Genomic DNA, 26,356 nt, shown 5'->3' with positions numbered 1-26,356 from the left:
CATGTAAGTAAAATCATGTTGCATCTGTCTTTCTCTGTCTGATATACTCCCCTCAGCACAGAACTCTCCAAGTCCATCCATGCTGTTGCAGTCTGCAAGAACCCATTCCCTTACATTGCTGAGCAATAGTCCATTGTATATATGTACCACCTCCTCTTTATCCATTCTTCCATTGATGGACACCGAGGCTCCCTCCACATCTTGTCCATTGTAAAGAATGCTGCAATGAACATATGGATGTGCACGTCCCCTCAAAGTAGCATTTTGGATTTCTTTGGATAAATACCCATAAGTAGGATTACTGGCTCCTCCATCGGCTCTTCTTATAGCCTTTGTTTTAAAGTCTATTTTGTCTGGTATAAGTATTACTACCTGAGCTTTTTTTGTTGTTTTTTTTTTATTTCCATTTTCATGAAATATCTTTTTCCATCCCTTTACTTTCAGTCTTGTGTGTGTCTTTCAATCTAAAGTGAGTGTCTTGTAGGCAACATATGTAAGGGTTTTGTTTTCTTAACCATTCATCCCTCCTATGTCTTTTGATTGGAACATTTAATTCATTTACATTGAAAGTAATTGTTGATAGATATATAGCTACAGTAGTACCTCGGCTTTTTCAAACATCTCTGTTGACGAACATTTCGGTTTACAAACGCCGTAAATTTTATGGATTTATGGTATCATTAGGTAGTAAAATTCATGCTAAATTTGCAGTTGTAGGGGTTGATTTTAAAGGTCTGGAACAGATTAATCCATTTTGTATTACTTTCTGTGGGGAACCGCACCTCAGTTTTCGAATGTTTCAGAACTCGAACAGTCTTCTGGAACAGATTATGTTCGAAAACCGAGGTACCACTGTATTGCCATTTTGTTATTCATAATTTTGATTTCTTTTTTCTGTCTTAAAGAAGTCCCTCTAACATTCCTTGTAATACTGGTTTGATGGTTATGAACTCCTTTAGCTTTTTCTTGTCTGGGAAGCTCTTTATCTGTCCTTCAATTTAAAAAGATAGCCTTGCTGAGTAGAGTAGTCTTGGTTGTAGGTCTTGCTTTTCATCACATTGAGTATTTAATGCCATTGCCTCTGGCCTGCAAAGTTTTTGTTGAGAAATCAACTGACAATCTTATGGGAGTGCCCTTAAAAGTTACTATTTGCCTTTTTGTTGCTGCTTTTAGGATTCTCTCTTTGTTTTTAACCTTTGTCATTTTAATTATAATGTGTCTAGGGGTGAACCTGTTTGGGTTCACCATGTTTGGGACTTTCTGAGCTTTCTGGACTTGTATGTCTATTTCCTTCTCCAGGTTAAGATAGTTTTCAGTCATTATTTGTTCAAATAGGTTCTCAATCCCATGCTTTTTCTTTTCTCCTTCTGGTACTCCTATGAGGCAAATGTTGTTATGCTTGATGCTGTCCCTGCGGTCTCTTAAACTATCCTGCTTTTTTGAATTCTGTTTTACTCTTTGCTGTTCTAATTGGGTGTTTTCTGTTACCTTGTCTTCCAAATCACTGATTCAATCCTCTGCTTCATCTATTCTGCTAGTGATTCCTCCAGTGCATTCTTCATTTTAGTTATTGTATTCTTCACTTCTGTCTGGTTCTTTTTTATGGTTTCAGTGCCCTTTTTCATACTTGCTCTCTTTTTGTTGAAGTTCTCACTAAGTTCCTTGAACATCCTTATAACCATTGTTTTGAACTCTGTCTCTGGTAGGTTGCTTACCTCCACTTTGTTTAGTTCTTTTTCTCGATTTTTCTCCTGTTCCTTCATTTGGGATACATTTATTTGTTTCCTCATTTTGGCTGCCTCTGTTTTTCTATATATTAGTTAGATCTGCTATGTCTCTCAGTCTTGGCCAGGTAGCCTTACATAGTAGGTGTCCTGTTGGACCCACTGGCAGCCTTCCTGGTCACCTACCCCAGGTGCTCCAGAGTGTCCATTGTGTGAGTTATGTGTACCCTCCTGTTATAGTTGAGCCTGGTTGCTATCGGCATGTCAGTGGGTGAGATTGTTCCTTATTCTGACTGGCTATGGGGTTTGGCCATGGCCAAAGCTTACAGGTTGCTTTGCAGGGGGCTTACCTCACTGAGTGGGATTTGTCCCAGCAGGCTCTGGTGCCTGTTGAGACCACACTTTGCGTGTGCCATTTGTGAGGCTAATTGGGTGGTGCTGTCCTGTGATCTGAAACCAGCCTCCAAGTATGTTGGTTCTGGGGCCTCTTGGGAAGTGCTCCAGTGGAGGCCCAGGTCACCCACTGCCTGTGACTGTTTGGGAACTACTTGGTAGGAGCTACAAAGGGATCCACAGTTGTTCCCTGACTGTGCTGAACCTGGAGGGGCATGGAGAGGCCACTGTACAAACCTGAGGATGTCTGCCATTAGTACCAGGCCTGAGGTAGCGCTGCAAAAATCCAGGACACCCCAAGGCTTCCTGCCACCTGCCAGCTCCCTTAAGGCTCGGACGCTGATAGAGCCTTATACAGAATGCAAGTTGGGTGAGGCAGGGTCTCAGGGATTCACTAGGGTGGGAAGAGCTGTGGTCACCAGGTTAGTTAGACTCTGACTTGGTGCCAATGCTGAGCCTGGAGCTACTCAGTGAAAATCTCAGAGCACACTGAAGCCAGTCACTACTTGCCGGGGGCCTGCCAGACTCCGATAGTTTTCCAAGAAAGTATGCAATGCAAGTGGGACTGGCTCCCAGAGAAAGTGTCGTCAGTGGTGCATGAGTTGGGTGGGGTGTGTCCTAGTGAGTCAGCAGGTTGAAGCAGCAGAGCTCACTAAGCCAATCAGATTCAGATTTGGCCATGGTGATGCAGGCTCAACACTGGAAAGATGGCGCCTATCTGTCAGATGCAAGGGAGAAGAACATCACACAGGGAAAATGCTGACTGTCTTTTAATCCTCCCTCCAAAGTCACCTATCTCAGTCTGCATCCCACCCCACCCCGAATGTCTCCGATGGCTCCCAAGTCACTGTTCCTCCACTGTAACCCAAGATGAGTGCCTGCAAGCGAATGAGTCTGTGTGCTGGCTGTTTAAGGGACATCTGGGTGTCCTGCAGCCTTCTGTCCTACCCAGATGTTTGGAATCGCCAGTTTTTTCACAGCCAGATGTTATGGGGGCTCTTTTTCCCAGCACCGTTACTCCGGGATGGGGAGCCTGTTGTGGAGGACTGGGGTCCTTCACTCCTCCGGGGCTAACCTCCATGGCCAAGGTATCTCTCCTGGTTTTCAACTGCCACACAGAGGTTTGAGTGCTATTCTATGTCTCTGTCCTCCTACCAGTCTTGATGTGGCTTCTTCTTTATATTTTCAGTCATAGGACTGCTGTTCTACTAGACTTCAGATGGTTCTCAAGTTGACTGTTCTATAATTTAGTTGTAATTTTAATGTGTTCACAGAAGGATGCAGGTACGGTGTTTATCTACTCCGTCATCTTTGATCTCCTAATCTACATAACTATGATTTTTAAAACTCTGATCACCACAAGAATGGGTGAAGCAATGTTTTCCTATCCTAAACTAAGGATTATGATGGGTTTACAAAAGTAAATAGTAATGTGCTTTAATGTTAGTACATTCATATTATGTTTATGACATATTATGAAATATGAGTTTATTGTTTTACCTTGTATTTTAGCTATCAATTGATTTTTGTAACTTTTAAACCCTGACTTTTTAAAATGTATAGTTAATTTTAGCAAAACCTTAAACTTTGAATTTGATAGTTACAAATCATCAAAGCAAATGAGTAATGTAGCTTTATTCTTTTAATTGCTAACAATTCTGGAACATTGGACTATAAATTTTACTGTGATTATTTTGTTCAGATATGCTTTTAGACCCAGACAAATACATGTATTTTATTCCTCCAGTTCTAGTTGCATTTTTGAGTAAGGTGGCTGTCTTTTTCTAAGAACAAGTTTTTATTATTATACTATTCCTTCCTTATATATACGGGGTGCCAAAAAAAATGTATACAAGTGGACACTTTGGTCAACATTACTCAGGCAGTAGTTTGCTGTAATCAGAAGTGTCTAGATGCTGATGGTACCCACTTTGAGCACCTCTTGTAATTGCAGAAGTCAAACGTGACTTATATTCATCTTATGTTATTGGTATATATTGAGTATTACAATTTTAATATAGTTTTCCTTTCTTAAAATGTGTATACATTATTTTTGGCACCCGCTGTATATGAACAACTCCAGTATCACATGGTTTATCTTCTGAAGTTGAATTTCTTCCCAGGGTAGTAGCATCTATAAAAGTCACATTTGGAGAGAAAAAAGCCTTACTGCATTTCAGGTAAGGCTACATTCTTCCCATTCATCCACAGGAAATGAGCTTCTCATGACTTCAGTACAATAGAACCCCATTTTATACTACCACAGATTTAGCCACCCTCAGTCCATGTACCTCCTCTATGGCCAAGGGTGCCACCATGAGTAAGACAAAGCATGCCACCACCTGAATCCCTGGCAGATTCCCACAGCACCTTGAATTCGCCTTTGAGAAGAAACTTTTGCAGGCATTAAGCAAAATTAAAATTACCCTAATATAAAAACCTTCCCATTCTCTCTTGAATTCTTCCTTCCTGTAGTACAAGGAGTGAAAAGACCTAAGAAGCAGGTCTTGTCAGTCTCTGTCTTAAGCTCAGTTCTTAACAGGAGTTCCTCTATCTGATAAAAAGGACTCTGAGAGTTTCCATATCATCCAACTCTGAGGCTGTTGTGTGTAGGACTGTCCTCTGTAAGCACAAAGGCTTTTCAGTAAAATATTATTAGTCCACTTTCAGAAAGATGCTTACGGCCCTCATGTGTTGTCTGACCTAATAACAAAGATAATAGACTAGTTCAGCTCATGATTGCCTTCTCATTAAAATATCCAGATCCCTTTCATACTCACACATAGAATTCCTGCTTGATGTATACTAACTGCAGTAAACTGTGACTGCCTAGTAAGCAAATGGAGGTGTGTCTGACAATCTGAAGAACATAAATGAGTAACTGAAACATTGACATTGGTTTCAGCTGGATGACCCAAGCCTTCATTCTTCCTTAGCCACCCCATATGTTTCTAATGGGCTGGTGAAACAGTAGCTCTCAGAAATAGCTCATTAAATCATAAAAATGAGAATTAGCATTTAACATAATGTCCTTCCCTCTAGTCTGATAGTGGTGCAAAGAGTGACCGGAGAAGCAAGGGGACTGGATCCTAACATCTTTGATATAATTTTACAGAATATAGAACAAAGTGTCTGCTAGAACTCATGCTCCCAAATAACTTTTTCCAGATATATATGATTCTGATTATTTAGTGTTTTTAGGAAAATATTTCAGTGTTTACTTCATTTTTTCATAGTATAATCTTTTTCAAGTTGAGTTTTTAAGGATTCTAAAACCTTTCTCTCCCTTTTAACTTGTTTTAAAAAGCAATGTAAAAGCATAGGAAAAATGGGTAGAAGAAGAAGACTTTTAGCTGGATGGTGAAATTAAGTCATAAAATAAAAAATACCTGGCACTTTCTGAAGAAAACACCAACAACAACTCAAAGTTCATTTTTATAGCACTGTTCTGTTCTAACTGGGCTACTTGGGTGTATGCCTGGGCTTCTGAAGTCCCAGAAAGAAATATCACCCCTGTTAAAATGTTTTGCTCAAGTAAAGGGGTAGGGGGACATTACATTTTTATGAGAACAAAAATGAATATACTATTGAGTTGAAAGCAAAATGAGCATGAATTTTTACAGAGAGAAATAAGACATCAGTGAAATATCAGCACTAGAAAATAATTCTTCGGTCAGATACATCCTCATGTTCTGCCATTACTTCACCTTCCCATGCCCATCAAGAGGGAAATGTGAAGAAGTACCCCAGACAAGATGCACACTTCAGTGCTTGGGAGAAAAACGGCGGTTTCTTACTTAAGTAAGAAAAATGATACTACTCATAAGAAAATCATTTGTATGGATTCTGCTCTACATTGACTTGGGAGAGAAAATCATCTACAACCACTTCTTGAGAACAAAGTCCTGCCCACTTGACTCTAAAGCAGTGGTTCTTAGCTGGGGGCAACTTTGCCCCTCACGAGACATTTAACAATATCTGTAGACATTTTTTTATTGTCATGCCATAGGGTAGGGGGTATGGAATGCTATTAACATCTAGTGAGTAGAGGTTGCAATGCTGCTAAACATCCTACAATGCTCAGAATCGTCACCTAAAGGAAAGAATGTATCTGTCCCAAAGAGTCAGTAGCGCCAAGGTTAAGAAACCCTGCTCTGAAATATTAAAGGCTACTCTGTAGCAGGCTCCACATATGGAGGTACCTTCCATGTTACCTATTTAATACTCACCATCTTTCCATTAAGTAGGTACTAGTATTATCCTGAATTTTAGGTGATGAAATTGAGATTCAGATAGTTAAGTAACTTGCTTAAGGCCATTCAGTCTGCAAGTAGTGGACCCCGAATTCAAAGTCAATGAGACTCCAAAGATCAGCTTCTCTCAGGTCACTATGCTCCTCTGTTCAAAAATACCTACATCAGCCACCTTCCATGCCCCCTGAAACTCAGCATTTCCAAAGCATTCCTATTAAAATGCAGGTGTGTCACGTGAGCATACTAACAAGATAGATAGTCATGGCTATTCATCCCTTCCAAAGTCTAGAGTAAACTAACTGGGTTCCGGGGACATGGATTGGATGAGTGGATGTGGCATTGTTAGAAGGGGAGACAAAGGGTTCCTGAAAAAGGAAATTTCACTTTAAAAAGTCTCTCCTTGGAAGATAACTTTTGGTGGGGAAGATGGGATTTTGGGACAGGACTTAGAGTATAGAAAAGACCAAATCTTGCACCAAAGTTTTAATTATATAAAACAGAGAGTGCATGAGGTAGCAAGTATCACAGAAGGATACAACACTCTCCTCGTCTAAAGGGGATGAAAGGCTAATTTCTCCTACTGCAGAAGTGCTTTCCTCTGCTTGTCCTCTGCCCCTCAGTGAACCTGAACTACCAGAAATACAAGAACAGAAGATAGACGTGAGCTGGGCAGCATCCCCAGGAAATGCTGATAATCACAAAACAGGAAGCAGGCAATTCACTTTAGCCAACACTTACACAAAAAAGACCCCATCATCTATAGAATGTGGAAAGAAAACAAAACCTTATTTTCAGGGAGTGGTTTTGCTTCCTGACTCATAATTCCCTTGACCTAGTCCTTCACACAGTCCAGTATCTGCTGCTTTTCAACACTTCCGATGACAGCAGCTGAGCCCTATAACCTATTCAGGCTCCTCTTGGGCCTCGACTCACCACTCAGCCTGTGCCCCAACCACAAAGAACAATTTGCCATTTCTTTATCCACCAACTTTTTGGTTTCTCTCTGTGAGTCTCTTTTTTGAGTGAGGAGACTTTTCCCAGAAACTCCATGTTATAGTTTCCTAGGGCTGCTGTAACAAATTACCACAAACTTGGTGACTTAAAACAACAGAAACATATTCTGTAATAGCTCTGGAAAAGAGAAATCTGAAATCAACATGTTGGCATGGTCATCCTTCCTCGGAAGGCCCTACAGAAGAATACTTCCATACCTCTTCCTAACTTCTGGTGGCTCCAGCCATCATTGGCTTTCTTGGCTTGTAGCTGTATCAACTCCAAACTTTGCCTCTATCTTCACCTAGCCTATGTGTGCTCCTCCTTCTATTCCCTTTCTTCCTTTTACAAGGACATTAGTCCTTGGATTTAGGACCCACTCTATCTCAGTATGATCTTAGTCCTTAACTAATTACATTTACAAAGACTCTTTTTCCAAATAAGGTCACATTCTGAGTTTCTTGATGAACATGGACTTTTGAGGGGCACTGCTTGTAGTAGAGTTCTCCAGAGAAACAGAACTAATAGGATATGTGTGGAAAGAGATTTATTGTGAGGAATTGGCTCACACAATTATGCAGGCTGAGAAGTCCTTAGATCTGTAGTCCAGAGGCCTGAGAACCAGGCAAGCCGATGAAGTAAGTTTCGGTCTGAATCTGAAGGCAAGAGAAAACCGATGTCCTAGCTCAACGACTGTCCAGCAAAAAATCTCTCAATCAGTGTTTTGTTCTATTCGGGCATTCAACAGATTGGATGAGACTCACCCACATTGGGGCAAGTATTCTGCTTTATTAAATCTACTGATTCAAATGTGAATCTCGCCCATGGGTGGCCAGATGGCTCGTGAATTCGTAACAACAGGTTGCCTGTTCTATTCCCACATGGGCCAGTGAGGTGCGCCCTCCACAGGTAGATTGAAGACAACGAGCTGCCGGTGGGGCGGCCGGATGGCTCAGTTGGTTAGAGCCCAGGCTCTCAACAACAAGGTTGCTGGTTTAATTCCTGCCTGGGATGGTGGGCTGCGCCCCCTGCAACTAAATTGAAGGGCAACAACTTGACTTGGAGCTGATGGGCACTGGGGAAACACACTGTTCCCCAATATTCCGCAATAAAAAATAAAATAAAAAATAAAATGTTAATCTCACCCAAAAACACCCTCACTGTACACCCAGAATAATGTTTAATGAAATATCTGGGTACTTCATGGCCCTGTCAAGTGGACGCATAAAATTAACCCTCACACTGTTCAGTCTACTACATTCCCTCCTGACAGATTTTCTTTCATATTTTACTGGTATCACTGGTCAATTTTTGGTTCAATTTATATAAAATGTGTTTACCACATGAACCTTTTTCGTTCAGTCCAATAATGGAATTCATTTAAGCATATGGAATGAAATTTTAAATGTTAGTTATTTTTCTCATTTTATTCAGACAATTTTCTCAATAGTGTGCATTTCTTTACTATTCTTTTTTTGTTCCTCCTGAGGAATTTTGCTATGTGTTCTCTTGAACCACATATGCTTCTCTTTTTATCTTTCCCTTTAAATCACCTTATGTCCTATTCTGTTTCTTAATCTGTGTTTTCCCACAATAATTGATTCTTCTACAGTGCTGCCTTAATTTTTTGAAGTTTTCTAATACCCTTTATTTTTATCATAATTGTCATCAATAATTAACTTTTACCGGGTGCCTACAGTGTGCATGACATTGCATTTCCTTCCTGGTCTCTCCATCTCATTACCTATGATATATATACACATATTGCTTGATTGACAGTTACTGTTCACCCTCCCCCACTCACTGACTACTGAATTACTTGTCCTTTCCCACAGGCATGTTACAAAGGAAGGGAGAAACTCAGTAGCTTCTATCACTCCTACATCTAATCTTAGTCACTGAATATGCTCTTAGGGTACATAAGCACCCTGCATAGACCTTTAGAATGTTTGCTGTACTGATGATATATTCCGAGTCCCTGAACACAAAGTAAAAGAATCTGGGAAAACACACCTAATATCCCAACAGCAAATGCTTTTCAAGCTTAGGGCACACTGAATGGGTGATTTTTCCCCCCTAACTGTTCTGCCTAAAGTGACCTAATTAAATTCTCTGTGTACTCTCAAGTCAGTTAATTATATTTGTTGCCCATATATTAAATCTAAAGCTACGTTTTCTTTATCCATAGTCTTATCTCCCCAACTAGGGTAAAGGTCATCAATATTTCTTGCCTACATCTAGTATAATATGTGCTTTTAGAAGGTACTTAATTAAAAGTTACTGTATTAGAATAAGTCATCTCATTTTAGAATAAGTCACATGGAAGAGACGAAAAACAATAATCTCCAAGTACTATATATTCAGACTAAGAAAAATTCTTTCAGGAGCGAGGTCTCAGAAATCTGCTTGTTTCCTTGACTTCACAGGCAGACTTGATTTTCAGACATGTCCTTCCCTTTTCCCTCTAGCTGAGAAAGAATATGTCCTTTCGCATGGAGACGTGATCTTAGCTGTGCAAACACACCTGGGTGTATAGGATATGGAATTGTCACAGGGGAAGACTAGACATGTACTTATTCCCCTTCCCCTGTGGGTTACTCAGCAGTCTGCCACTCAAATCACACAAATCTCCCACTCTCCTGACAGAATACAAGGCCACAAAAGAACTCAGGGCCCATCACAAAGCTCTGCCTAATTTAATGTCAATTTGAACTCACTAACTTTATAATCATCCTGACGACCTCTCAACTCTCTGGGAATCTTTTTCTTCTCAGGACAGATTGTGGCCTCAGAGTATATTGCTTCTGTTCAGTATCCACTCTGTTTTACTATCAGTGAAAATGGCTTTGGAGATACTGCCATGTGGATTGTCCCTGACAGGAAAGCCAGTGTCACCCATCTCCAAGTAATTCCCATTTCTGCCTTGGACTCTAGAGCACATTCGCGGAGCTTCACAGATGATACCAAACTGGATCATGGGAGGAACACCTCAGAGATGAACTGCATTTAGAGTCAGCATAGTGAAATTACAAAAATCAAAGAACTCACACAAAACCCCACTTTCTGTTCTAGAACTTGAAAAATTCATGGCTGGACTGTGAGCCAGTTATTTCACCTCATTGAGCTTCAGTTTCCTATCAACAAAATGAAGTATTATACTAAATTATAGGTGTGGATCCTGTTAATTCTTAAATTTTCTAACTTAAAGTTACTCATGCCCTCACAGAAATCTATTCAAAGGAAATAACTCAAGATATAACCAAAATTTTATATACAAAGGTATTATATTGCTTATAAAAAGAAACTTGAAAAAGACTAAATACATATTTAACAATAAGGGAGCACTAAATAAATTCTTATATATTCAAATAGTAGAATTTTATGCAACCACTAAAAAATATTTTCAAAGAATATATAATACTGTGTTTATTTTTACGTCTTTCATTAAACAAAAGAAAGCAATATTCAAAATTATGCAAGAGTTTTAATATATAAATGTTAATAATACATCAAAAATAGATATTGGTTATCTTTATCTAATTGGATAGTTGAATCATGTGCTTTTGATGTTATTTCATAAATCCTTCTGTATTTTTCAACTTCTCCACACTGGACATGTGATATTAACCTTTAGTGAGAAAAGGGACTAGAAGTGTAACTTTTCATTATTAAGTTTAAAAACCAAGTATATTTTTCACTAAGGAAAAATCCAGAATATCAATATATAATTATGAATTTTAAAGAGATGAAAAATGCAAAAACAAAAATTGGGAAATAACTTTTCATAAATGATAGGGCAAAATGATTCCAGGTTCACAATGAGTAATCTGTAGGATACGTATGTAGTCATCTATTTCACAGTGCTATTTAAAAATAGCTATTTTCTATGATGTGTCAACAGAAGAAAAACACAAAGAAACCTCCATTATTTACAGCACCATTAATACAGTTCAAAAGAGTAGTGCGTGTTTTGAAAACATCTTAAGGGTAAAATAGAACATCTTTATATTAATTATATAAATTGAGATAGCTTACAACAGCCTTGTTCTTTTATAAGAAATTTTCATGAATAGAATAGATACTAATCTGATTAATATTTTTTAGGTCAGCTGCTAAAAGCAACCCAAGAAACTATGTGCTTGCAAAAATTATTCAGTAGATCACAATGGGTTTTTTTTGGTTGCTGTTAACAAGTTTTCTTATTTGATTTAAACCAGTGCCCTAAAAGTAAAACACTTTGTAGTATGATAAAAGAAAGAATAATCTTTAAAAGTGACCCAAAAAATTACATTTACAGAGGTTCCAATTATTTGTCCTGTTTTAATTTTAACGTTAGCTGTTGTTTGGGGCTTTTTTTGGTTTGGTTTGTTGTTGTTATTGTAGCCATGCTACTTAATTCAAACTGGTGACTGCTGAGCCCATGTTGTTACCTAGAATTTGTGGGAAATTAGGTGCCCTCCAGTCTGAAGACAGAGTTGTGAAGCAAATAACCTTGTAAGCTCCCTCCCCTTTCTATGGGGAAGGGCAGGTCAACTTCCTGGGTACACTTTGAAGCGTTGTGTCTCAAAAACTGTTTTCCTCTAGGTGATTAGATTCTTCATATGAAATTAAGTGGGTCGCACCAGCACAGATTATGTTACAAATTTTGTTCACACTGAGCAAGAAATTAATCTTAATATTTACAAAAGGGGATTTAAAACTTTGTGAAACCAAATATACTGGCATTATATTTCCTGATGCTTAAGAGAATCAAACGAGTTGCTTTAACATCTGACAAGGATGTTTGCTAACCATATTAAACGCTCTAGTAGCAGTCTATGTTAACTAGGTAAGTGATAGGCTCTTAAATTTACAAAAGGAAGAATAATTAGATACCTAACCAATCTGTAGGAGAAAAAAAGGCACAGGTAAAGACTCCTAAAGAAATGAATGCACGCTGTAAAAGAGTCTATTCAGACAACCACACATGAGAATAGTTATGAATTATTCAAATTGTGGTTCTGTTAGTCTTTCCTTCATCAACTGTCCTGACGAAGGATTAAGGGGTGCTGATTTTCCAGTATATGTGCTTCTTGCCTTTTACCGGTTCTGCCTTATTTACACCCTTTATAGGACTGTGTCATAATGAGTTACAACACTTAAGGATTTTTCAGTTATAGTAGCACCAAAACTATTTTAATAATCTCTACTGATTTGTTGTAGGACTTTTTCATTTTTTAATGATAGAGAAATCTTGCAATGCACAGCATTCATTTTACTCTATCAATTTCCTACAATGAAAATTTTTTCTCCGCCACAGGTTTGTTTGTTTGTTTTTCCCCTGGCTGCTTCTTTGTACTGTAAGTCTTCAAAGGGATTGTAATGCTAGTTTTCCTATGCAATTGACTTTAGTGGCAAGTAATTTCCTGAGTTAGATGACTGTGGAGCAAAGCAACTAAAAGTCTGTATTGGTGAGCAGTTTACAGCTCTTGTAACTTGTAAGATCAAGGTGACCTTTTAAAGGGTACTGTTAATCCAACATCAGTATATTGTTAAAAATGTTATTTGGGTATATAATGTTTTATTCTAAAGCTCTTTATGATGAAACTTCTTTATACCTCATTTTAATTTGAAACAAAATCAGTAATAAATAACCTATAGATCATTTCTTGAGAATCCAGTATAAGTAGCAAAATGAACTGCTTTACTTAATGTATTTTTCTTTTATATTTAAAAATTTCTTTAAGTCAACTACCAAGTTTAACACTCTTTCCACAGTTCATCTTGCACTGGGAATATGTGTAACTTTTTGACACGTAAGTGCCCCCTAGATGGTTTGTAGGTGGGAGCAAACAACCCTAGCTATTTACCTGAAATGCTCATTGTATTTATGTTGTGTCATTATCCAAACTCATGTTATGAAGCATATGATTGATAATATGTATCTGTTTGAAAATGACAGTTTATCAGCAAGGGAAAATCAGTGTCAGTGAGCTTTCTCATTGTCCCTCTTGTTCAAAAATCATAAACATTTTTACTGTATAATATGAGCAACAATTTCTTAAGTATTTTGTATGTTTCATTTAATCCTCAGTCCCTTGGACTATCTCATTTAATCCTTTTTCATAATTCTTTACGAAGTTTACAGAAAAGCAACTGAGCTTAATCTATCCAAGATCACAAAAGTAGTATGAGCACGCGTCAGGTTTCAAACCCACATCTGTGTAACTCCACAGTTGCTCCTCTGAACTGCTCCTCTCACCTGTCTCCCTTCGCAGTGTAGAATACTCAGGAAAAGCCTGTGCAAACAGATACCTTAAGAGTGTAACCACAGCACATAATACTGTGAATACAGTGGAGGTTCCCTCCACTGCACTGAGGTAAAACATTCCTTCCCTGCTTTATCCATTCATTGAAGAAATAGCCATTGAGCCCTACGTTACGCGAAATCCTTTGCTGGTTACGTGGTATATAGAAAGACAAGACAATGTTCCCCTTCCTAGGAGAGTTCATGTCTAAAGAGAAACGATAGATATATAAGCAAATTATTATGAAATATGAGCTAAATCTAGGGCTTAAGCAAGGCTGTGGAAGCAGCAGGGTGGCAATGCAAGGCCTGAGGGACAAAGTCTATGGCTGAAGGACAGGGAGCACCAGTTGCGAAGGATGTGCATGGTAGGAGGGAAGGACAGGTCTGACATGATGAGAGGAAGATCCAGTCACCCAGGAGTCTCGTCAGTCTTCCTTAAAGCACTGGGAATAAACCACAGGTGATTCTTTAAATCTGAATTATGTACTAGCTATTGGTTTTGGGAGGAGGGGGTCCCGGCATTGTTCACAGTTGGTATTGTCCCAACTCTGAGACCTCTGCTCTTAATGTAGAAGCCTAAATATAGTTGGTTGCTTCTAGCAGGATGTATCTACACAAATCCAAATCTGTGATCATTTTAAAGAAAACTGAGACTTAATCTGTTTAAGGTTAAACACAGGATTTTGATCGTGGGGAAAAAAAATGAAAAATTTTACCTCCCACCTCTGACCTATGATTAGAAGTTTGCTCTAGAAGAACACTTTGAGACTAGCCCTTCATATACTGATGGAGTATTTTCAGCATCTATGTTTATTGAATTATTTAATGTATTATTTAAATATTTTAAAGGATCTGTGAGATTATTGCTGCATTTCCTATTAAGTTAGTAACTGACATTTAAAAATATTTGTTTGGCAGAAATAGTAGATAATGATCACTATTTCAAGGCTTTAAAGTCAACTGAAAAATGCATAAAGTTATTTCATTAGTTGGTTTTAATGTTTTAGAGATCTTTAGTCTTATACCTCTATTATTCATTTTTCTTTTTTGTTCTCTTATTCACGAAGTTGACTCAGCAACAGAAATATATTCAAATTAGATTTGTCATACAGAAAAAAAATCTGACTTTGTCAGGGTGGGTGGAGGGGAAAAAAAGCAACTTTTTGTCAGTCTTTTGTATTTCAGCAGCTGGATTCATTGCTACCATGGTAACGGACCACATGATGAGGTGTATTAGATTGCTGTGTGTTGAGTACAAGGGGAAGAATGAACACAGCATTTTATTGAAGTTAAAGGTTACTTTGGCGTTTCTTCTGTGGAAATGTGTAAGGTCAAATACTATAGCTTTCAGCATATGTAGTACTTCAGAGGAAGAATTAGGGGCATGTTGGTGCATTTAACTACAAAATCAGGTAAGGTACAATTGAATCTATGAAACTGAACTCCTCTTACTTCTTCTGTTGCAGTGGCATAACTTGCTGGGTGGAATTTCACTGTCGCCCCCACCCCCACATGGGCACAGGACAAATTTCTCCCATTTCCCCCAACTCCTCCACCTTCAATTTCATCTGTTTTTAATTTGAAAATCTAAAACAGTGTGAATTTTTATAGTCCTGGGGTAATGTGTGTGAGGGTGTGTGTGTAAGTAAAAGAAAGAAAACCGGAAAGGAAATAATAAGAATGTAATAATTAGTGTTGTCAGACCAATGTAAAACTGAGCAGCGTTTCCTTGTTTTGTTCTTTGAAACTGGTCCATTTTTTCTTAGAGGATACCTTATTAGCAGCACTGGTCCAAAGCTGTTTGGCTCTTGTACTAAATTAAGTAGTAGAACAAAGTTCTCCTGCATGTTATTTAGTGTATTTATTGTATCTGGGCTTTTTCCCCCCTCTTTCATCTTGTCACGGCTAGCCTCATCCAGTATGAATAGTTGAGTTTTATCCGTAATTTTTACAACATATTTTATTTCCCTTAGTATTCTATTCTTCCAGGCATTGTGGTCCTATGTGTCTTAGAGGGTTTAAAAATAGAAGTACATGCAATACGGGTTAGTATAAAATGAACTCGTTTGCCTTCAGGCTGGTAAAGAGCTGAATGTAAACAATTCAGTGTGGCTTTGTGAAACATCAATTCCCAGAGCACAGAAGCCTCCTCCTGCCTTGTTTACAGGTCACCCCAGCAGCTTGCTTCCGAGGGGAGGCTTTCATAGGCACGGAGCAAGTTAAAGAAGAAAATTTCTTTATTAATCACTGATTTTGATTGCTTGCTCATAGTGTCTACTGATGGTTGATGTTGGGCTTTCTCATAAGGCATGACGATTGACTTTAATTTTTTAGCTACGGGCTAACTTATGCAACTTCTCTCCTCTTAGAACAAAGTTGACTTGGCAGCTGTAGAGACAAAACTAAACAGTAGCAGAGCTTCACTGTTAATTCAAGTATATTCCCTGTTCAGTATTCCCTGGAGTGGTTTCATATAGGAAAGCCTTTGAAAAATACTTTCTTCGCTTAAATCAATTATTTGCTACTAATTGGCTCGGATTGGGATAAAAGCCAATAAATTCTCCCAAGTTTGGTCATATACCACTCTTTCCTCAAAAAGGAAAACTTAGATTTTTGTTAAATCCATTTATGCTCTGTAATTTTTATTGCTATTTCCTTAGTCTCTAGTCTTTATACATTCAGGCCATCTTCTAAATTCAAGCGAGGAATTATAATCATAATTCAAAACACTTTTTGCCATAATTGCAAATAAATGGAAGAACTTCCGTGATAAAAATATCAAACGCATTATAACACCAACCATTTGTAAAATGCCCATGGTTGTATCTGAATTTGTTCTTTCCTTTTCCCTTTGTTGCTCTAAATACAGAACAAGCTATGAGCATGGATTCCAAAACATAAAATATTTTCACAATCGTAAATTGTTATTAAGAATAAGAAATTCCCAGGAATTGGTGAAAGGTGATACCTGGTAAAATATTTTAAAGGATGAAATTCTCAATACTGAGGTCGAAATTGGTCAGTTTTTATTAAAGAAAAAATAAAAGAGGGAGGGAGGGAGGGAAAGAGGAAGAGAGAGACAGATCAACACAGAGAGAGGACCCAAGGAAAGAAAGATAGACGAAAGGTAAAGATAAAAGTTTAAATGATCTGTTAACCAAGCTCTCTTATTTCCCACCAATACTAGAATGAGTTAAATCTAAAATGGGTATATAAAGGAAGAGAAATAGTGTAGTGTGGATGAGATGAAATTAGTAAAAAGTACTATTATTCTACTTTTCCATGTTTTAAATACTTGATAAGGCATAGATAGTTCCTTTCTATTAATTGAAATGAAAACAAATTCCTATAGTTTAATTTGTTTCAGTTCTTTCTATTGTGGGCTATGATATGAGCCGGTTTAGACATTAGAGCTAGAAATGTGTAAAAATCAATATATATATATATATATATATATATATATATATATATATATATACATATATATATATCTCCAAGTTTCTGTGGTCTTTATTCACCTGACATTAGGCCATATGTACCTGTCATTTCTGAGGTCACCATAACTGAAAAGTCCATAAGATGGAATTTTATTTTAAAATGTTTATTCTTTAAATTTTATTTTTAAAAGAATTATATATTTTAAGGAGTACGACGTAATGATTTTGATATACATATACATAGTGAAATGCTTAGTACAATTAAGCTAATTAGCATATCTTCTGAAATAGTTACCATTTTTTTGTGTGTGATGAGAGCACCTGAAATCTACTATTTTAGTAAATTTTCAGTATATGATATAGAGTATCATTAACTATAGTCACAAGGCTGTCCAGTAAATCTTTACACTTGTTCGTCCTACGTTACTGTAAATTTGTACTCTGTAACAAACATCCCTTTTCCCTCACCCTTCAGCCCCTGGTAACCACCATTCTATTCTCTGTTTCTATGTATTTGACTTTTTCAGATTCCATATGAAGTGCGATCATGCAGTATTTCTTTTTTCTGGATTATTTCACTTAGCGGAATGTCCTCTGGGTTCATTCATTTTGTTGCAAATGGCAGGGTCTCCTTTTTTTAAGACTGAATAATATTTTGTTGTATGTATATACCACAATTTCTTTACCTATTCATGTGTTGACAGACACTTAGGTTGTTTCCATATTTTGATTATTGGCAATTATACTGCAATAAACATGGGAGTGCAGATATCTCTTCTAGATATTGATTTGGTTTTCTTTCGTTATGTATGTACCCAGAAGAAGGATTGCTGAATCATATGGTAGTTCTATTTTTATTTTTTTAGAAACCTTCAAACTGTTTTCCATAAAGGCTATATGGAAAATCCTCTTATAGTTGTTTTGATACTTACATTCTTAAGAAGCAAAATGACTTTTCATGTACTTGCTGTAAATTAGACATTTTACCAAACTTTTAATTAAATCATATTTTTGTCAATTTTGTTTAAATCTGCTTTATTGTTAATTTTGAATGATTGGTAATGCGTTAATGATTCTTAACATTTAGCTTTAATTTCTAAAGCTCCCTAGCCTTTCAAATAGCTAATTATCCATAAATATTTACCATTATCAAGGAGATTGACGTTCAACAGAGTCATGATACAGAAGAATTATAATTACTACTATAGCCTCTTCTATAAAATTAATGATAATCTTTGAACCCCGAGACAATATGTCTAAAATAGGTGAAGACCAAGCCAATGCATGATGACTCAATATCAGCTAGATATTCCATTTCTAGTAGCTACTATTTTTTAACTTATGACTTCATTAATGTGAATTTGATTACTGACAACCATGTAATTTTTTTTGTATGAAAAGAATTGGACTCTCTTTTTTAATATTCTTGAATGTTTCAAATGAAAAATAAAATGCATTTGTACCATGATCATGGCCATGATAATGATGATGATGATGACAGTAATGATTAATTCAGAGAATAAGAAAGACTTCATTAGAAATCTCTATCTCCTGTATGTAGTAAAAAGGCCAATGTTTTTAGAAAGTGTAAATATCTAATGGGTTGTATGATTTTCAGATATTTACACCCAACTTTAATTAATTCCATTAATAGCGTTTACAAACCACTAACAATACATGTGCTTGTTATGTTCTTATCAGAGCTCATTATAAAGTATGTTGCCTTTGCTCAATGTGCATTAGAGGTGTTCATCAATAATGATTAAAGTTATCAAGAACTGTACAATATGTGGGAAGTATCTATTAGAAAAAAAATAAACTTATTGCTGGGAATGAGCAATTTGTTACATTGCTAATAAAATGGACAATCAATTGGTTTCACTTTCATGGTATTATAATAGCTTGATACATTTTAAAGCCATATTATTATAAAAATTTTCCATTACCTCGCATGCATATTTTATATGTCAACTATTGACAGCATTTCAATATTTTAATTATCTTTTTAAATTATACATTATTTGGTTTTTTGTATTTTTTTAATTGCAGTTGACAAACAATATTATGTTAGTTTCAGATGTGCAGCAGTGATTAGACATGTAATTTATGAAGTGATCACCATGATAAATTTAGTATCTACCTGACACCATACATTGTTATTATAATATTATTGACTATATCCCTTATACTGTAGTTGATAACCCTATAATTATTTTGTAACTACCAATTTGTACTTTTTTATACCTTCCCTCTTTTCATCCATCCTCCTCCACCCTCCATCCAATCTGGCAACCATCAAAATGTCTCTGTATTTATGAATTTGTTTCTGTTTTATTTGTTCATTTATTTTATTCTTTAGATTCTGCATATGAGTGAAATCATTTGACGTTTGTCTTTCTCTGTCTGACTTACTCCACTCAGCAAAGCACTCTCTAGGTCCATCCACGTTGTTGTAGATGAAGATTTCATTCTTTTTTATGGCTGAGTAATATCCCATTATATATACCAGGGGTGCTAAAAAAAGTATATGCACATGACTTGTATTCATCTTTTGTTACCGGTATATACTGAGTATTAAACTTTTAATACAGTTTATTTTTTCTTTCTTAAAATGCGCATACATTTTTTTTGGCACCCTCTGTATGTTACTACATCTTCTTTATGCATTCATCCACTGATGGACACCCAGGTTGTCTCCATATCTTGACTATTGTAAATAATGCTGCATTGAAATATGAATGCACATGTCCCTTCAAAGTAGTGTTTTGTTTTTCTTCAGATAAATACTCAGAAGTGGGATTACTGACTCCTTCTTTGTCTCTTATTATAGCTTTTGTTTTAAAGTTTATTTTGTCTGATGTAAGTATTGTCACCTGAGCTTTTTTATTTGTTTCCATTTTCATGAAATGTCTTTTTCCACCCCTTTACTTTTAGTGTGTGTATGTGTGTCTTTTGATCTGAAGAGAGTCTCTTGTAGGCAGTATATGTAAAAGTTTTGTTTTCTTACCCATTCAGTCACCCTATCTTTTGATTGGAGCATTTAATCCATTTACATTTAAAGTAATTGTTGATAAATATTTGCCATTTTATTATTCATATGTTTTATCTTGTCTTTTTTTTTTTCTTTTTCTTTTTTTTTCTTATTTCTTCTCCTTCTTAAAGAAGGCCCTTTAACATTTTCTTTAATACTGTTTTGGTGGAGATTAACTCCTGGGAAGCATTTTATCTCTCCTTCAATTCTAAATGAAAGTTTTTCTGGGTAGTGTAATCTGGGTTGTAGATCTTGCTTTTCATCACTTTGAATATTTTTACCAATTTCTTCTAACCTGCAAAGTGTCTGTTGAGAAATCAGCTTACAGTCTCATGGGAGCTCCCTTGTGGGTAGCTGTTTTTCTCTTACTGATTTTAAGATTCTCTCCAAGTCTAAGCTTTGGCACTGTAATTATGATATGTCTTGATGTGGGCCTCTTTGGTTTCACCTTGTTTGGGATTCTGTGCTTCCTGGGCTTGTATATCTATTTCCTTTGCTAGGTTAGCGAAGTTTTCGGTCATTCTTTCTTCAAATAGGTTTTCAATTCCTTGTCCTCTCTCTTCTTCTTCTGATATCCCTATAACGCAAATGTTGGTACATTTGATGTTGTTTCAGATGGGCCCCTTAAACTGTTCTCAATTTGGGGGATTCCTTTTTCTTTTTGCTGATTGGGTGTTTTCTGCTATCTTCTCTTCAAAATCACAGATCTGTCTGCTTCATCTAATCTCCTGTTGATTCCCTCTAATATATTCTTTATTTCAGCTATTATATTCTTTGTTTCTGACTTTTTAAATTTTTTCCGTGCCCATTTTTATGTTACCTGTCTCTTTGTTGAAGTCCCCCGAGATTATTGAGCATATTTACAACCAGTGTTTTGAACTCTTCATTTGGTAGATTGCTTGTCTCTATTTTATTTAGTCCTAGAGCTTTGTTGTATTCTTTCATTTGGGACATGTTTCTTTGTTTCTGCACTTTGGCTGCCTCCCTGTGTTTGTTACTGTGTAAGATCTGCTCTGGTAAAATCTGCTCTGTCTTCTCATCTTAGTAGAGTGTATTTATGTAGTAGGTGTCCTGTGAGGCCCAGTAGCTCAGTATCCCTAGTCACCTGAGCTGGGTGGTCCAGGTGTGTCCCTTGTGTGAGTTGTGTGTGCCCTCCTGTTTTAGTTGAGTCTTGGTTTGCACATCGCTGTTTGCACATCGATGGGAGGTATTGACCCTTGGGTTGATTGGTTGTGAGGATTGGCTGTGACTACAGTGGAGGATCTGATCCTACAGAGCAGGATTCACTTTAGCAGGGTTTTGGTACCTGACCTGTCTGCCCTTTGGGTGTGTCATTTGTGGATGTAGTGTGGTGGTACTCTGGAGTGTTCTGAAGCTGGCCATAGGTATGTAGGTTCTGGGATTTCTTGGGAGGAGCTCTGTTGCAGGCCATGGTTAGCTGCTGCCTGTGCCCTGCCTGGGGTCACTTGGCGTAAGCTACAAAGTATCTGAAAATGGTTGCCATTTACGGTAGGCTTGGAAGTGCCTGGGAGAGGCTAAGCTGAGAACCAAGGCTGGTTGCCACTAGTGCCGGACTTGGGACTGCTTAGCAAGAGGAACAGGGCATGCCGAAGCCAGATGCTGCTTATTTGGGGTTTGTGTACCTTTGAGAGATTTTAGGAAATTCCACAGTCTAAGCCAAGACAAGCTATATATTAGGTTGGTGCAAAAGTAATTGTGGTTTTTGCAATTATTTTTAACCTTTTAAACCACAATTACTTTTGCACCAACCTAATAGAAAAGCCACAAGAGGCAGTTTGGGTGGGCCCGAAAGTTGAGTGGGGCAGGGTCTCAGGCAATCATCAGGTCAAGGCAAACCTTGTTACACAGGTTGATGGAGATTCAGATATGGCAGCCACCTGTGTCTGTATACTGGGTCAGGGGAGGGCTCAACAAAAGAACAATGACTTCTGCCAGCATTTCTATTTGGGAGGAAGTTGCCCCTCCAGCCCTCGCCCTGAAGCTAGACAATTCACTTACTTCTAATATGTCCCTGGTGTCTTTGCCCCTGCTGGAGCCCAAAGTAAGTGAGTCCATTAGTGAGGAAGTCCATACTTGGGCCCTTTAAAAGAAACACCTGGGACTCCAGCCTGTCTATCAGGCACAATCTCTGCTGGTTTTCACAGCCAGAAGTAGTGGGGACTTCTCTTCACAGCACTGGAACCCTGGGCTAGTGAGCCTGGTGCAAGGCTGGGACCCTTCGCTCCTTAGGGGGGACCTCCACAGCTGAAATACCCCTCCAGATTTTTAACCGCTGCACATGGATGTGAGATCAGTTTGTTCTATGACTTTGCCCCTCCTTTGGGTCTCAACCATGGCTTCTTCTGTATGTCCTTAGTTATAGAACTTCTGTTCAGCTAGATTTCAGGCAGTTCTCTATGATCGCTGTTCTGTAGTTTAGTTGTTGTTTAGATATGATCATGAAAGGATGCAAACACAGCGTTTACCTACCTTGCCATCTGGACCGGAACCCTAAATTATTTGTTTTAAATAAACAATAATATTTTATGCCTGACACCTATTAATTTAGGTTTGGGGAATAATTATACTCAGTAAAATCACTTGCCTCTACCTGTCCCTCACATAAAAGAAAATACCAGATTGATTGGTAATTCCAATGTAAAATGTGAATCCATTAAAGTAGTAGCAGAAAACATAAAGGAATTGTTAGATGAAAAGTTATTACTTCTGGAAATACTATAAGCAAAATTAAAAACAAATAGCAAGTTAGAATCAATATTTACAACTTACATAAAAGAGAAAAGTGAGTATCCATAATATGTAAGGGACTCATAAATCAATAAGAAAAAGAACAGCAGTAATTATTTTTAAGACTATATTTTTAGAGCAGTTTTAGGTTTGCAACAAAATTGAGAAAGAGATACAGAGATTTCCCATATATTCCCTGCCCTGACACCTGCATAGCCTTTCTCAGTAAGAGCATCACTCACAAGAATGATACATTTTTCACCAAGGATGAACCTACACTAACACATTATAATCATCCAAAGTTCACAGTTTACCTTAGAGTTTGCTCTTGGTGTTGTATATTCTATTGGATATATATAAATATATATATATATATGTATGTGTATATATCCATCATTATAATATCATAAACAGTATTTTCACTACCTTAAAAATCCTCTGCACTCAGTTTATTTATCTCGCCCTCCCCACCCCTTTCTGTAAACCACAGATCTTTTTATTGTCTCCACATTTTTGCCTTTTCCAGAATGTCACATAGTTGGAGTCATACAGTAGCTAGCCTTTTCACATTGGCTCCTTTACTTAGAATATGCATTTGAGTTCTTTCATCTCTTTTCATTGCCTGGTAGTTCATTTCTTTTTAGCACTGAATGATAGTCCATTGTCTGGGTGTACCACAGCTTATCCATTCACCTACTGAAGGATATTTTGATTGCTTCCAAGTTTTGGCAGTTACAGGTAAAGCTTTTATAAACATCCATGTACAGGTTGTGGGATGGACGTAAGTTTTCAACTCCTTTGGGTAAATACCAAGGAGTACAATTGCTGGATCATATGGGAAGAGTATGTTTAGTTTTGTAAGAAACCATCAAACTCTTCCAAAGTGGCTGTACCATTTTGCATTCCTACCAGCAATGAATCAGAGTTCCTGTTGCTCCACATCCTCAGTGGCATTTAATGTCAGTATCCTGAATTTTGGCCATTCCAAAAGGTGTATAGTTGTATCTTCTTGTTGTTTGCATTTCCCTAATGACATATGATGCAGACATCTTTTCCTATGCTTATTTGTCATCTGTATATCTTCTTTGGTGAGGTGTCTGTTTAGGGCATTGCCCATATTTTAATCAGGGTGTTTGTTTCCTTATTGTTGAATTTTTAGAGTTCTTTGTATATTTTGGATAACTGTCCTTTATCAGATGTGTCTTTCCAAATATTTTCCTCTAGTCTGTGCGTTGTCTTCTCATTCTCTTGATATTGTCTTTCACAGAGCAGAAGTTTTTTTAATTTTTTTTTAGATGAGTCTTTTATTGTTCACTGAGAGAGAAGTTTTTAATTTTAATGAAGTCCAGGTTATCAGTTATTTCTTTCATGGATCATGTCTTTGGTATTTTTGTAAATATTTGTAAAATACCTAGAAATTAAACAAATATCATTCTAATCTTAACAAATATTTTTTAAAGAAAAAAAGGAGAGGGAGATAATACCCATTGTTAGGGAAGGTGTGGAAAATGTGAACTCTCATACACTGCTGTTGAGAGTATATATTGATACTTTGGAGGGGGGACTCCAACCTGGCAATATGCAAGAAAGGCTTTAAAAATTACATAGCCTTGGGCTCAATAGTTGTAGTACTCAGAAAATATTCTAACAGAATATTTTATCAAATGTACATATAGGATTTTTCATTGTTGTGGCATTTATAAGTGTAAACAAGAGCAGTCATTCAGGAAAAAAAACCTTCTGAAAAATAACAAAAGCACCGGCTCATCTTTATGCTCTGATAAGCTATAAAGTGGTAGGAAGTCATAGCATGGCTATATGTTTACTTAAGTGTTCTACTTCTTTAGTCTTTAGGTAGAACAGGTCCAAGAAGCATGGTGGAGAGCCTAGCTGAGTTAATATAAGCATACACATATAAGGCATTAAAATACTAATGTTAGAAAGTAGAAAGAAAGTCTGAATCCCTTTATCCATCTGTATTCATCTTCACAACTGATGTTGCAAATAAAAAGTCCCATATCAAATGGAGGATGGAGGTACATTTTTAATATTTCACTTAAAGAAGGTGCCAAATAGTAAAATCTGGAATGCCTTGTGTTTGATAGAAAACAGTAAAATATTTTAATAGAATATACCTCCCGATTAGAATTGTTTAAAATTTATTCAAAATAAATTTCTGCTCATATAAGGATGGGGCGAGGACCATTGGTATTGAATGTAACCTAGCATTTAGGTATAGTGGAGAGGGCTGCAATCTAGGGCAGTGTTGTTCAATAGAACCTTCTGTGGTTCTATGTCTGCACTGTACAATATGGTAACTACTAACCACATGTGGCTATTGAGCACTCGAAATATGACTGCTGTAACTGAGGAACCAGCTTTCTAATTTTGTTTAATGCTAAGTAATTTAAATAGCCACATGTGACTAGTGCTATCTCATTGAACAGTATAGCTCTAGAATTAAGCACAACAAATAGGGTCTTTTATTTAATGTGAGGATTCATTTCAAGCATCTCTGATGAATTAGGATGACATAAGACAAGAAGATGAATATACTTTGTGAAATTTCCCTTTCATTCAAAGAAATAGTGATCAGGGATAGCCATTGATTTTGGTGACTCTAAGTCCAAGAGTTTCCAGAGAAGTCTGGGTCTTAAATATTCAGTAGCCTTACTCACTTAAGGATTCTAACGTTCATTCATTTTCTTATTTAATAAAAGAAACCCACTTAATTTGAATTTATGTGTGTCAGTGAGTAAGAAAAATGTACTGTTCTCCTTTATTTTCATACAACCACCACATTTACAGTATTTCTGACACCAGATGTGTCGCTTTTCCACACCAATCGATTCTGACCAAATGCTTGGAGTTAGTGTCAGATCCCACAGGTTAAGGATTCAGTCTTACAAGACTGTTCCCAATACCACTTCACATGCCAATTGCAAGTCCAGACTGTCATCTGTGCTTCTGACTGACTAGCTATAAATCAGAGGTTCCCACAACCCCCTCCTCTGGTTCCATCATTTACTAGAGCAGTTCACAGAACTCAGAAAAACACGTTTACCATTTTATTATATAACAAAGAATATGATAAAGGACACAGATGAGCAGCCAGATGAAGAGATACAAAGGGCAACCTCTGGGAGTGTTCTGAACACAGGTGCTTCTGTCCTGTGGAGTTAGAAGTGCACCATCCTCCTAGAATATGGATGCGTTCACCAACCCAGTAGCTCTCTGAACCCTATACTTTGGAAATCTTTATGGATTTTTCATCACATATTCATGATCAATCATTAACTGAATCTCTAGCTCTTCTGCTTTCCTTGGAGGATGGGGGTGAGGCTGAAAACTCCAAGCTTCCAATCATGACTTGTTTTTTCTGGTGACCAGCCCCATCCTGAAGCTATCGAGGAGCTCACCAAGAGCCATCTTATTAGAACAAAAGACACTTCTATTACCTAGAAAATTCCAAAAATTTTAGGAGCTCT

At 37.1% G+C, this 26,356-nt stretch overlaps 1 protein-coding gene across 22 annotated transcripts in view; it reads left to right on the top strand.

Moving 5' to 3' along the window:
• DTNA (dystrobrevin alpha) overlaps positions 1-26,356 on the top strand; it is a 360,321-nt gene that overhangs the window by 174,577 nt on the left and 159,388 nt on the right. The window contains exon 1 of one of the 22 annotated variants that reach the window (XM_081078731.1): positions 14,866-15,064. The exons of 19 other annotated variants lie outside the window; for them this stretch is intronic. The gene's annotated coding sequence lies outside the window, so the exon portion shown is untranslated. Of the gene's footprint in view, positions 1-14,865; positions 15,065-26,356 lie in introns of those variants that run through there. 2 more of the 22 variants (XM_081078742.1, XM_081078735.1) reach the window with 2 other exon arrangements.

The sequence above is a fragment of the Rhinolophus hipposideros genome, assembly GCF_964194185.1.
Source record: "Rhinolophus hipposideros genome assembly, chromosome: 17".
Taxonomy (NCBI): domain Eukaryota; kingdom Metazoa; phylum Chordata; class Mammalia; order Chiroptera; family Rhinolophidae; genus Rhinolophus; species Rhinolophus hipposideros.
Note: the sequence above shows the minus strand (reverse complement) of the source record. Positions and strands in the feature narration are given on the sequence as shown.